Raw genomic sequence first — 12,294 nt, 5'->3', positions numbered from 1 at the left:
ATATGGTAATACCCAACAATGGCGAGGACGTGGAAACTTCCGCGGACAGAACTCGCGGGGTTCCTCGTCTTCAGCAGGGCGAGACCAGGAAAACAGGGAAGAGCAACGGGGGAGACCACGCTGCTCAATTTGTAATTACCCTAATCACACAGCAGCCACTTGTTTTCAGAACACGGAGGCTTTAAACGAACAATGACTGCCCATAGAAGAGACGTATGCGCAGATTTCGTTGGCAAACAGATATCAGTCTCTACTTTCCCCTATGAGGAATTAATTTATATTAACGCAGTATTAGGGGGACAACGTCAGAGGTTTCTCGTGGATTCCGGAAGCCAAGTATCCGTCACCAGTGATCGAGGCATTCCTTCAACCGCCAAACGTTTCAAAATTCATACGGCCATAAGGGGAGTAGCAAAAGAACAGATTGAAATTAAAGAGATTGTCCTATTAACTTTTGCAATAAACGGCCGCAATTTTACCCATCCTTTTCGGATGATTCCAAATTTTGAACATGGGACAATTCTGGGAAACGATTTCTTAAGAGCTCATAAGGCAAATTTGGATTTTGATCAAAATCGACTCACATTGAGGAGATTTGGTACTCCTCCGCGAAACCAGTTAAGGACGGAACACCGAAAGACCTTTGACGTTTCCATAAAAGTTGCTAGTCTGATCAGGGATTTATATGTGCCGGAATTTGTAACTTCCAGACAAATTAGAATCAAACCTAGATCTCATTTGTGCATTCCTGTCAAATTGACAAATTCTAGTAATCAAAATTTAACTTATTTGGAGCCAGATTTACAGTTTCAAATGGACACAGGCTTAATGGTGCCTCGAGCCATTGTAAATCCGGAGTCATTTTTAATTTGGATTACTAATCCAAATTCTTACAAAGTTAAAATTAGGAAAGGGGCACGCTTAGGTACCGCAGAGGCATGGCAAAATCCAGTACCAGCTTCGCGTCATATTGCAGACGACGAAGGACCTAACGTTATGGTGACCAAGGAGACTGGCACCGTGACAAAACCAGTGCACGACATTACTAAATTTGACATAAATCCAGCATTAGAACCCGATCAGAAATTGCAACTTAGACAATTATTAGAGAAGTATGTAGATGTATTTTCTTGGTCTGAGCAAGACATTGGTTGTGCCACTAATTATACGCATCGTATAAAGTTAAAGGACGATTCGGAATTTCACGTCCCAGCCTACCCTATACCAGTTCACCTGCGTAAGGAAATTAACCAGCAAATTGACAACTTGCTAGAAGCAGGGGTCATCAGTCCTACAACATCACCGTACAATTCACCAGTTTTTCTTGTCAAGAAGAAATCAGGAGCTTATCGCATGGTGCAAGATTTTCGGTTACTGAATGCCAGGTCCGTTTTCGACGCAGTCTCAATTGGAAACATTTCAGAGATATTGCACAATATGGCCGGTAAGAGCTACTACTGTAGTGCTGACTTGAAACAAGGATTTTTTCAAATACCATTAGAAGAACAATCGAAAAAGTACACTGCCTTTACTATACCAGCCAGGGGACAATTTGCGATGAACTTTACACCTATGGGACATGTGACTTCTCCTGCGGCAATGACCCGATGTGTTCAGCTCGCTACAGCGGGGATGAACGACAATAATTTCGCCTTTTATATCGATGACATGTTTGTTTTTGCCAATACATTTAAGGATATGTTGGTCAATTTAGAGAAAATGTTTCAATGTTTACGATCTGCCGGATTGAAATTGGCTGTACCTAAATGTTCATTTGGATACTATGAGACAATTGCCTTGGGCCACAATGTGGGCAAATATGGCTATCGTATAAGTGATAGAATACTGTCATCCATTAAGAATTATAAAGTTCCCACCACCACGAAGAAGGTTAAAATGTTTTTAGGTCTTTGCAGCTATGTGAGGAAATATGTCAAGAATTTTTCTGATATTGCATCACCATTACAGGGTTTAATTCGTAAGGGCAAGAAATTTACATGGGGTCCTGAACAACAATCGGCATTTGAGAAATTAAAGGAAGCTCTAATTACTGCACCTGTTTTGTTACCGTACGATCCAGCGAAGAACACCAAGGTTTTCACCGATGCTTCATCTCATGCGGTCAGTGGCGTATTAATGCAGCCCAATGCAGAAGGAGAGTACTTGCCATGTGCGTACTGCAGTAGAACGTTGACCGACACTGAAAAAAGATTGAGTGTTATTGAGCAAGAATTAACAGCAATTTTATATGCTTTCAAATCATTTAGATTTTATCTTGTTGGCCGCCATTTTGATTTATACACGGACAACAAAGCAATTACGTACATTAGGACATCCCGTAATTTGAGCTCAAAGCTTCTTCGATGGAGCAACCTTTTGGAGGATTTTTCATTTACACCGATCCATGTTAAAACTACGGAGAATATCGCCGATCCCCTCAGCAGAGAATGTGGAGAAAGCGTAGAGGATGGCAACACTGAAGAGGACATTCCCGAACCCAGGACACTTACTTTATTTGATGCAAGCACAGATGTCGCAGAACATCAGAGACAGGATTCATTTTTTGGCCCAATTATTAAAGTTTTGGAGGACCCAGACAGGGACGATGGAACATTACCTTTACACATCCAGAGGCAGGTCTATCATCATGTGTTGGAAGATGGATTATTGTATAGACAGCAGAAATTAGGAGCTACTACCAAGAAATTATTATGCATTCCCATGACGTTACGTGATTCTGTGATTGAGACACTCCACGCTTCACCCATAGGAGGTTCTCATCTTGGATTTACCAAGTGTTACAATGTGGCCTTACCAAGAATTTATTTTCCAAATATGAAGTTATTTATACAGAGGAAAATTAGGGAATGTATAACATGCCAGCAGAATAAACGCCGTCCAGGTCTACCAGCAGGGGAACTGTGCACCTTTCCCGCACAGAAGCCATTCCAGAGGATTTGTCTAGATTTTTCAGGCCCATATCCTCCTTCATCCAATCTTCGTCATCGATACATAATCGCTGCAACAGATTTTGGGACGCGCTATTTAATAGCCAAACCAGTTGCGGATTGCACGGCCAGTACAGCAGCAGAATTTGTGTATGAAGAGATTGTGTTACGCTACGGAGCGCCACAGGATATCTACACGGATCGCGGATCAGCATTTAAATCTAAGCTTTTCCAGGAACTTGGCAATAAATTGGGAATCAACATCAAGTTTTCACCAGTCGGTCTTCATAACTCGATAGGTCTTTCTGAATGCAACCACGGTGTACTGCAGAGTATAATGAAGTGCTATGTTAATTCAAAACATACAGATTGGGTCCAATATTTACAGCCAAGTGTATTTAGTTACAATACTACCAGGAATCAGAATTTGCGGTATAGCCCATTCTTTTTAGTACATGGATTCCAACCTACTTTGCCCTGGGAGCTTGCATTACACACACCAAGCTGTGAAAATGTGGAGAATGATGTACGGTTCCGAGTATTGGAGAAAGCAAGAACCAATGCTACGGATAACTTAGCAAAACGACATGTTGAAGTGAAGAAATATTATGATCAGAAGAGGAAACAGATCAAGTTTCAACCAGGCGATCAAGTATTAATTTTTGACAGCACCCAGAAAATTGGAACCGCACGGTGCTTTTCAGGTATTTATAAAGGCCCAGCCACAGTTATTCAAGAAGAGAATCCCAATACATACCTGGTGGAATTCCAAAACAAATTAGTCCAAATTAGTGGACTTTATTGCCGTCCAGAGACTCAAAAAATATTATGCGCCAGATGACGGTGAAGGCGAAGAGAATTTGGCAGGTGAAGATGAAGATCATCAAGAGGACAACGTGGATTCACACGCGGACAATGGTCACTAAAATTGAAAATCTATATAAGTAACAGATTTAACATTTTAATTTCACTTGCGTGACATAATAATAATTTATAATAAAATAGCACTAATAATATTAAAGATTAAAAGCAGACTTATTATTTAATAATGTGCTTTCGGCACAAAAGTTTCTTTTGCAGTATGTAATAATACTAGCTCAGCGAATTACATCACTAGAATTTTTTTTAGTTACTCTTCAGAAGAAGGTATATGATTATATTAGCAAAGTTTATTTTTAAGCGCCAGTTATGAGAATATTTATACTATATGAATATGTAGACGTCGACGTCAAGATTTTTTTGCGCTCCACTAACAAGTATTTTCCTTCGGATATTGGATTGCAACCGATAATCCTGGAAATCCATTCTGCCATCGCAGAATGATTATGAGTAAACCACAACGGTTTTAGTTTAAAGCTTTGCCACAATAATATGCTAAGCATATTTTAGAATGAGTAGAGAGAATTAAAGATTCTTCAAGTTTTAGTGATGTTAGTATTTTAATGCAGTTAAAGACCGCATAAATAATAATAATTATTTTATTTCAGGTAGTCAGGAGTAAATCAGTCTCAATTTTTTTCCTTACCTTGTACTTCAGTACGGTTCAATTGATTTCAAAGTTTTTAAACATAAAGTTAACACCTGAAAATAAAATAAGATAAGTTAACCAGTGCTAATAAATTTAGAGAATAAAGAAATATATATTAAATAAATAAATTACGCAGATAAATTGAGCCTAGAGTCAGAAATAATTAAAAGTTGAGTTAAAATATCTACTAATTAGACTAGGCAGGCTTAAAGTACGTGTTAGCTTTGAAGAACTGTTTGTTTTGATTGCCTAAGCAACATGAAAATCATTGCGATTTTAGTTATTTTAAACGGATTACTTCCACACGTAAAAGCTTCTAATTTTATTTATCTGTTGAACAAGTCCTTTGACTATCCTTATAATATAATTACAATTTTATTATTAACAACATTTATTATTAGTATTTTTATAATTTTCATAATCTGTTATTGTCAATGTCACCGCAAGAAATCTATTATTTATGACCATGAGTGTACCAACGAATTACCGTTAAGCAAACTTAATGATTCACCGCCCTTTGAGCAGATTTACGACGATATTGCACCGTTTGTTGAAGTGGTACCATTGAAAACAATAAATCCGCCACTGCCGCCTCCACTGCCTCAGTCCATTATTATTCAACCTAGGGTACAAGAAGAAGTTCAGGATGCATCCAGAAATAGTTTAGTCACTAAAGACGACAGTATAGATTTGCCGAAGAATATTTTATCCGTTAAAGATAGAGTTCAGAAATTTGCCGTAAGCAAGGGTCCTAATTTTGTTCAAAACAGTCGCAAAATGGAAAGTGAATTGCCTATTTCACACTGTGTTCAGCCAGTTGTAAAAGTTAAAGAGTTATTTGCGAATCAGTCACCAGTAAAAGTCGAGAAAGTTTCAAGTGTTACTTTAAAAGCAGAAAGTAAGCCAAATTTTCAGGTTCCCGAACCTGTTGTTTCATTTACAGACCATATTTTTTACGACTTCACGTTCACCTAGAATTTTATATTAATTACGATTTAAATTTTAAGTATAATTCATTTTTTACGTTTAATTGTACCTTATGCAAGGTTTATTAGTCATTTAGTTTGCTAACAGCTTCCCAACTGTTGTTATTGCAAGCACGGAAGTGTTCAAGTAACACGCTGTCGTAAGCGCAACGAAGTTTTTTTTTTTCTCTTTTCATCCAATTTATTACGTCATTTCAAAGTCCTTGACTTTATTTCGGACTCCCGCAGCGCTTACTAGACCTTGTTCGTAATAATTTAAAGTTTCGTAAACAGTTACGCGTCATTCAATGTATCAGCGAACCATCGCCTTGCATTTTCTCTCTCCGTTCCTTTGCCCGCTGCTCGAAGCAGCGACCTTTTCCCCTCCACCTCCCGAACGGAACCCGAACTTCCCCGAAGTCGCCGATCACGGCAGCGAACTTGCCAGAGCTCTCGTTGTCGCCATAGAGAAATTTTCAGTTACGTCCAGCGACCACAAATGCAACTTTGCACAATTTAGAATGTCTGGTATCAGCGAATTCCTTTTCTGCACTCAAGCGCTCTCCCGAGTACTTTGAACACGCGGGAAGCTCAGAAAAAACTTACCATAGGCTTTACATATTTTCTCGCATTCAGTGGCGGTCGTCCATTAAAATTTTATGGGATCAGTTTAGCTAAGCATATAGCCATCAGAAGTTGATTTTCACGATAGAACGTTATGTAAACAACGTTGGGGATATTTTGTTCTATATAGATAATTTTTTCCGTAAAACGTCGCATTTATGCACTTCAGACTAATCACGACCAATAATTTTCAAAGGAACAACAAGACGAATTTTTTTTGCGTTTTCTCGCAAAATTTTTCCCGTTTTTTATAGATATATTTATAGTAAGTAAAATTTTTGGGAAATTGACGCATTTTTTCATTAAAATCAGGATAAAGATAAACGAAATTTTGATAAAATCAGGGAAATTTCTACAAAAGGGCAATTTTAGCACTTTATGCACTTAGAGTAATCAAGATTATTAGCAACATGCCAGGCTAAGCCTCGGTGAGTGGCACAGGCATGAGCAGCAAAAGTCGCCACGGCATCGTTAGCCTTTCCAAATTTAAACAGTGTGGTTTACCACAAATGTTATAATTTGAGAATTATTATTATTATTAATATTTATTATTAGGAAATTTAGCTCACTTACCCTATTTGCACCTTATTCGACAATGCAGCAATAAATTCATTACTTCTTACTGATTAACTTCATGTTAATGTTAGTACAGTAGGTAATAACTATTAATTTGTATTTATATTTTAATATATAGCATAACTATTCTCTATCTATTTTGTTTAAACATACCTAAGGGATTGACACACCATTCTTATATGGGTCAAGTATACCTTTCCGCGGCGGGTCTGTTTACACGACCAAGTGATTTGAGGTATACGGCGGACTCAAGAAGTTTTGAGTGGATACATTTCTTTTGTTTAAAGGAAATTTGAAATTGAGAAAGTTTTTATTATTTTTATTGTGTTTCAAATTTGAATTTCACTTTTTTAATTCCCTGATGCTATATTTTGTTACCACCTGGAGTTTCAACGAAACTCAGAAGTAGCATTTACTGAAATTTTGTCTTACATTGCATATTTATGAACCACGGCAAATTGCACAGGCCTATTGCTTATTAGGAGGCCATTAGAGGCTTGCCAAAGCAACCTTTTAGACACTAATAGCTTGCTTTGCGCAACACAAATTTTATTTATTTATTTTAAGGGTTAACACCATAATAATTTTTTTACATTTAAACAGAATCTAGAACACGCTTGCAACACTTACCTTTGTTTATTAATTTTACATTTTGAAGTGAAGTCTATTACTGACAATAAATTATTTCAGTTTATCAGAATACGCAATGGTATTTTAATATCAGGTTCAGGTCAATTTATTGTTATTCAGAATTTGAATAATAATTTGAACACGCACAGATCAGTTCAGCTTAACGAAGGCCAATCTTTATTTTTTAATTATCAGGATTTTTCGCAAATTATTGTGGATCAACAAATTTTACACACAAGAATGTTAGCTTTCGAACAAGTCAAAATGAAGGAAATTGAATTACTACCTAATATTCCCAAGAATTTATCTGATTTCACTATTCCCCAATGGACTCCGCTTGAACTTGCTTTAAAACAACTTAATCAATCAATTAGTAAGAACATTTCATTTCAAGAATTAGTCCTAAACCCTTTGCCCATGTCGATATTAGTTTTTGTTATTTGGAATGTTTTATTAACCGCAACCCTAGGATATTATTTGTATAAACATTATCAGCTTTCTAAAAAAATTCATTTAGAGCAGCGCAGTAATAATTAATAGGTTAAGGCAACACATTAATCATGGACATTAATATTTTTTAATTACAGTTGGATATTTTATTTAAATTTTCCTTATTTATTTTCAAAGAGTTATGGCAATTATTTTATCAATTTATTTTAATCATATTTTATTTTTGATGAGACAATTTAATTTAATTTTAAAAGAAAAGGCAGTGGAAATTAGTTGGTTTTGTGTACATGCATACTTGAATTATATATACCCATCCTATTGCAATTTCCTTTCTTTGTCATAATTTTCCCTTTATTCAACCTAACCTGTCTATACGGAACGCCATGGACAAGCAATGCCTACACCATCCATGGGCATTTTTCATTACGGACATCCGCAGGCAGTCTACTATTACCAGGCAGAAAGACTGAGTATCATTCTACGAGGGAGACATGCAGACATTTTAAGTACTATTTCAAGAAGAGACTCGTCACCACCAATTTGAGGGAGACATGCAGACATTTCTACTTATTACTGCACGGAGACTACCTTTTACAGGAAGGATGTACAATCATACATTTCCCAGTATAGCGGACTACACATTATCAACAACACCTAGTGATGGAGCTAAATAAAATTCCCTCCACACTGTTTGCAGTTAAAACAACAACTTTTCCCCATCTCCCAAGTTCTACGGGTAATTTACTACATTTTTACATTGCCCCAATGCAGTCAAGACGACAAGCAATCCAGAAAGAAGAGGAAGCAGAGAAAACATACATTCTACAATCAGCAGTTCTGGTCACAAACAATAATTACAGAATTGTGCTACAGTGTTTCTACACATACACATGTGAGCTCCTATCATGTGTATCTATTTGGTCATTTAACATGCATTATGGGAAACAGTACTTTTCCATAGTCCTTATATACATTTTCAGTTTTGTGTCATGCATAAGAACTAGTTTTATATGCATTTAAGTTTACATTATACTGCAAGGAAGCGACAAGCATCAGTGGTGTCAATTGACCAGTGCATCAATTAGTGCCTAATTTTTTTTTTTACGATGAAATTTTGCACTTTGAATAATAAACGGACATGCAAGCAATAAAAAACATAATTACAGCACTTTCGAACAGTTTTAGAAAGCATGCTTTAGTGACAATATTTTATGCATATGTTTATTGCATGCAGATATTAGTGTGATATATTTTTTTTTCCCTTCTCACCAACATGGAATATTGAAAGCGACACATTTGTTCGCAGAACATTTATTTGATATTTAAACTCAAGCACATAGTTTTGTCACTTGGAAGATTATTAATTTTGTGTGCAGTCATACAAAGGTATTCACCAAGCCATATATATGTATACAGTGTACAGTTTAATGTAGAAGAGAAAATGGAACGCTATAATTAAGTTTTACCAGCGACAGTTTTCAGTGTAACTCACTATATGCATTGAATATTGTATAATACTACCTTGGAATGTGCAACATAGCCGTGCAAGTTCATATATTCAACGATTTTAGGAGTGCAGTGGCTACGTAGTTCGTAAAACATACGCACTTTGATATGATCAGGTTTTCACACGGACAAAACAGTGAGATGTGACAATGTTTTACATGCTTACTTACGTGTACTTACTTGTGCACCTTTTTAAGGTATTTTTTATTTTTGAAGAGTCTATATCAAGTGCAATATAAACAAACATTGTGAATTTCGTTCTATCTTGCAAAGACGCTCCAGCCAGCCGTTTGCCTCGCGGAAGACACAGAGTCGTTACCGCGTGGCGAGGCATCACAGACTCTTGACTAGGAGCAGGTTGATGAGCAATTATACATAATACACATTACGTACACGCACATGTGATACATTAAGAGTTTTATCGCTTAACGACACGAACGTTTGTGATTTCTAGTCCTATAATAGTATATATTATTGTTTTTTACATCGTATAAACATACGAATTTGTTAGTATTAAGGGTATTATTCATTATGAAGTTTAGGGAATAAAAATTTTCTTTCATTCAGGCTACGGCAAACAAGGGAAAGTTATGTTTTGGTGGATTTTTTTTGTATATTTGGTTTTTTATGAAAATATATGGAATTGGCGAACCTGAGTCATGTCAAGCTTTGCGATTTGACTTTTAAATTTTCAAAGGAGAAAATTTTTCCTAGGAGGCGCGAACGTATCAATCCATAGGATTGTATGTTTATTTTATTAAGTCTCTCTGAACGCTTCAAGTTGACCAGGGCATTCACTTGTTTTTCTCTCAGCTGTCTCAAGCCTCTTAGGCATGTTTACAATGCATTGTGTTGTGCCATGCAAACCTCCTGAGCATTCAGGAAACAGGTAACACTTCTGGGTTTGGTGTCAGCGGTTTGCATGGTAGCAATTATAATAAACACGATTCGGCGATTCGGCATCGAGGAAGAGCTCGATGGCCAGGGAATATAGAGGTGAGACAAGCTGGGAAGTGACTGGACTTTGGGAATTGAGTTGGTAGAGAGAGGAGGTCAGCAAGGCAGGAGGTCGATAGTGGAAGCACGCTTTGGTCAACAAGTTAGAAGCTCACAGAGGACTTCGCTATTTTCATTCAGCTAAGAGACTTCAGTTAGACAGGTAATTATCCTACACCCAGCCATGATACAGGTTCAACGGTTCACAAAATCCAACGAGTTGCCATTGTCTTTTCAGTAGTTTAATTCCTTTGTGTAATTTGTACCTTTCGCATGCCAAGCAATAACTCGTCATGTCAATGACGAGTGGTCTCATCAAGAGGATGAATGATGAGTAGTTTACATCACCCCATCAATTAACTGGTTCAGATCCCTTCATTCTATAGAATGACACGGATTTACTCTGGGTTTGCATGAGAAAGAGGAGCAGCAATCCGTTATGTAAATGATTGTAGGGTATTACGAATGGACATCGCTATCTACCTTAGCTTTAGGGAAGAGATATTCGTAGCGGTTGTAATTTAAATTTACCGCGTGCATAAATTACTTCGCTTTTTCCCCGCCAGAGGCCATTAGTCTCCATTCCTGAAAGCTTCGCGCAGTTTCGTAACGGATCTGAGCACATTGCCAGACCGATAATTGGCCACACTGGGTTTCACCGTAAAGACATTGAGAAATGCATCCGTGATACATTCGGAGCATGGAAGGTAGGGGGAAATGTACTCAGTGTTGCAAGGTTCCTTGAAAAGTTACTAAATGTTATCGATAAAATTTTCTAATGCCCTTTACCAAATTTAGATGCGTTGAGTCTGATCCTCAAAGGCCCTAAGTTCGAATCCACATCACGAACAAAAAATGTTGGAATAAAATCTGATATGTAGCGAAGAAGAGGCGAATATGTACTCTAGTGTTAAGTAATGAGTTATTTGAATAGGAAAGAAAACTTAAGAAGGTTTAATCAAAGGATTTGCGTTAATGTACCGAGCAGTCCAAAATTAATTGACACATTTTTAACCTTGATAAACATACAACAGCGACTTGGGGTCCGTCGTGCTGACCGCACACTACCCCGTAACTGGTTCGATGATTCCCGATGGCAGTTGGTAGGCAGGCCCTGGCACTCGCGGGCTGTTGCACCACTGGTAAAGTTTAAATATAGCGAAATGGAGTACACTCAAAATCGAATGAAACGCCCCCCCTTACGGTTATGCAACCCGGAATTTTATATCATCTAGTTTCGCCAGGAATAGCAGCTCGCGAGAAGCGTAGTGTTTCCAACTCTTGAATCTAGCCACAGATTCACGCGACCGGGTGGAGATCTTGCTTTCCTCTTGATTTGATTTTAACGGACAAGAAGTTTATTTTGAGAATGTCTCTGGTAATAAATAATAACAAGTGTTATTAACATTTATGCTTGAGTTTTTTATTATTCTTTTACACTTCCGAACGAATATGTGAAGATTTTTTTTTCATTTTGCAATAACGCTTTCGGCATTTTTCCTTCAGTTATTCTTTTTGTTTTTAAATTTTTGGCGACATCTGATTTGGAAAAATTCCACGAAGTTTGTTTTAAGTGTAAATGCATCTGGACATACAGTGTAGAGTGGGATTCGAACAACAAATATGAGCTTCCGTCGCGAATCGAACCAGCGCTCCTTTCATTATGTTTTCTTTCCACGTTTATTAAAATTTGCTTCCTTCAGCCTACTTCCGATTGTCGTATATTTCAATTCGTATTCCCGTTTTTTTTTCATTTGCATTGTTCGAGCCGTGATAACTTTCTCTCTTAATCTGGTTATTCGAATACTTTTATACTTAATTTTTTTTTTCCTTTTCTCGATTTTCCCTTCGCACTCATTACAGATTTCGGTATCGCGCTTTTCCATATTTTCAGTAATTTAATTCTTTGACTATTTTTAATTTGCCCTTAGTCCGAATCAAGAAAATATGTTAGGAAATGTTTCCCGTGTAAATCTTATTGTATGGTGGTGTAAAATTGATGCCAGCTTTTTCTTGCGATAAGGGTTTTGGAAGTGCAAGGGTCTCATTTATTAACCATGGTGGGAAGGAA

General features: G+C 37.1%; 1 protein-coding gene across 2 annotated transcripts in view; it reads right to left on the bottom strand.

Moving 5' to 3' along the window:
* The window catches only part of LOC145993740 (synaptotagmin-10-like), a 232,718-nt gene that overhangs the window by 194,124 nt on the left and 26,300 nt on the right, over positions 1-12,294 (bottom strand). The window lies entirely within an intron of this gene.

Source organism: Lepisma saccharinum, chromosome 10 (assembly GCF_977018435.1).
Source record: "Lepisma saccharinum chromosome 10, izLepSacc3.1, whole genome shotgun sequence".
NCBI lineage: Eukaryota > Metazoa > Arthropoda > Insecta > Zygentoma > Lepismatidae > Lepisma > Lepisma saccharinum.
This window is presented reverse-complemented; position numbering and strand designations above follow the sequence as displayed.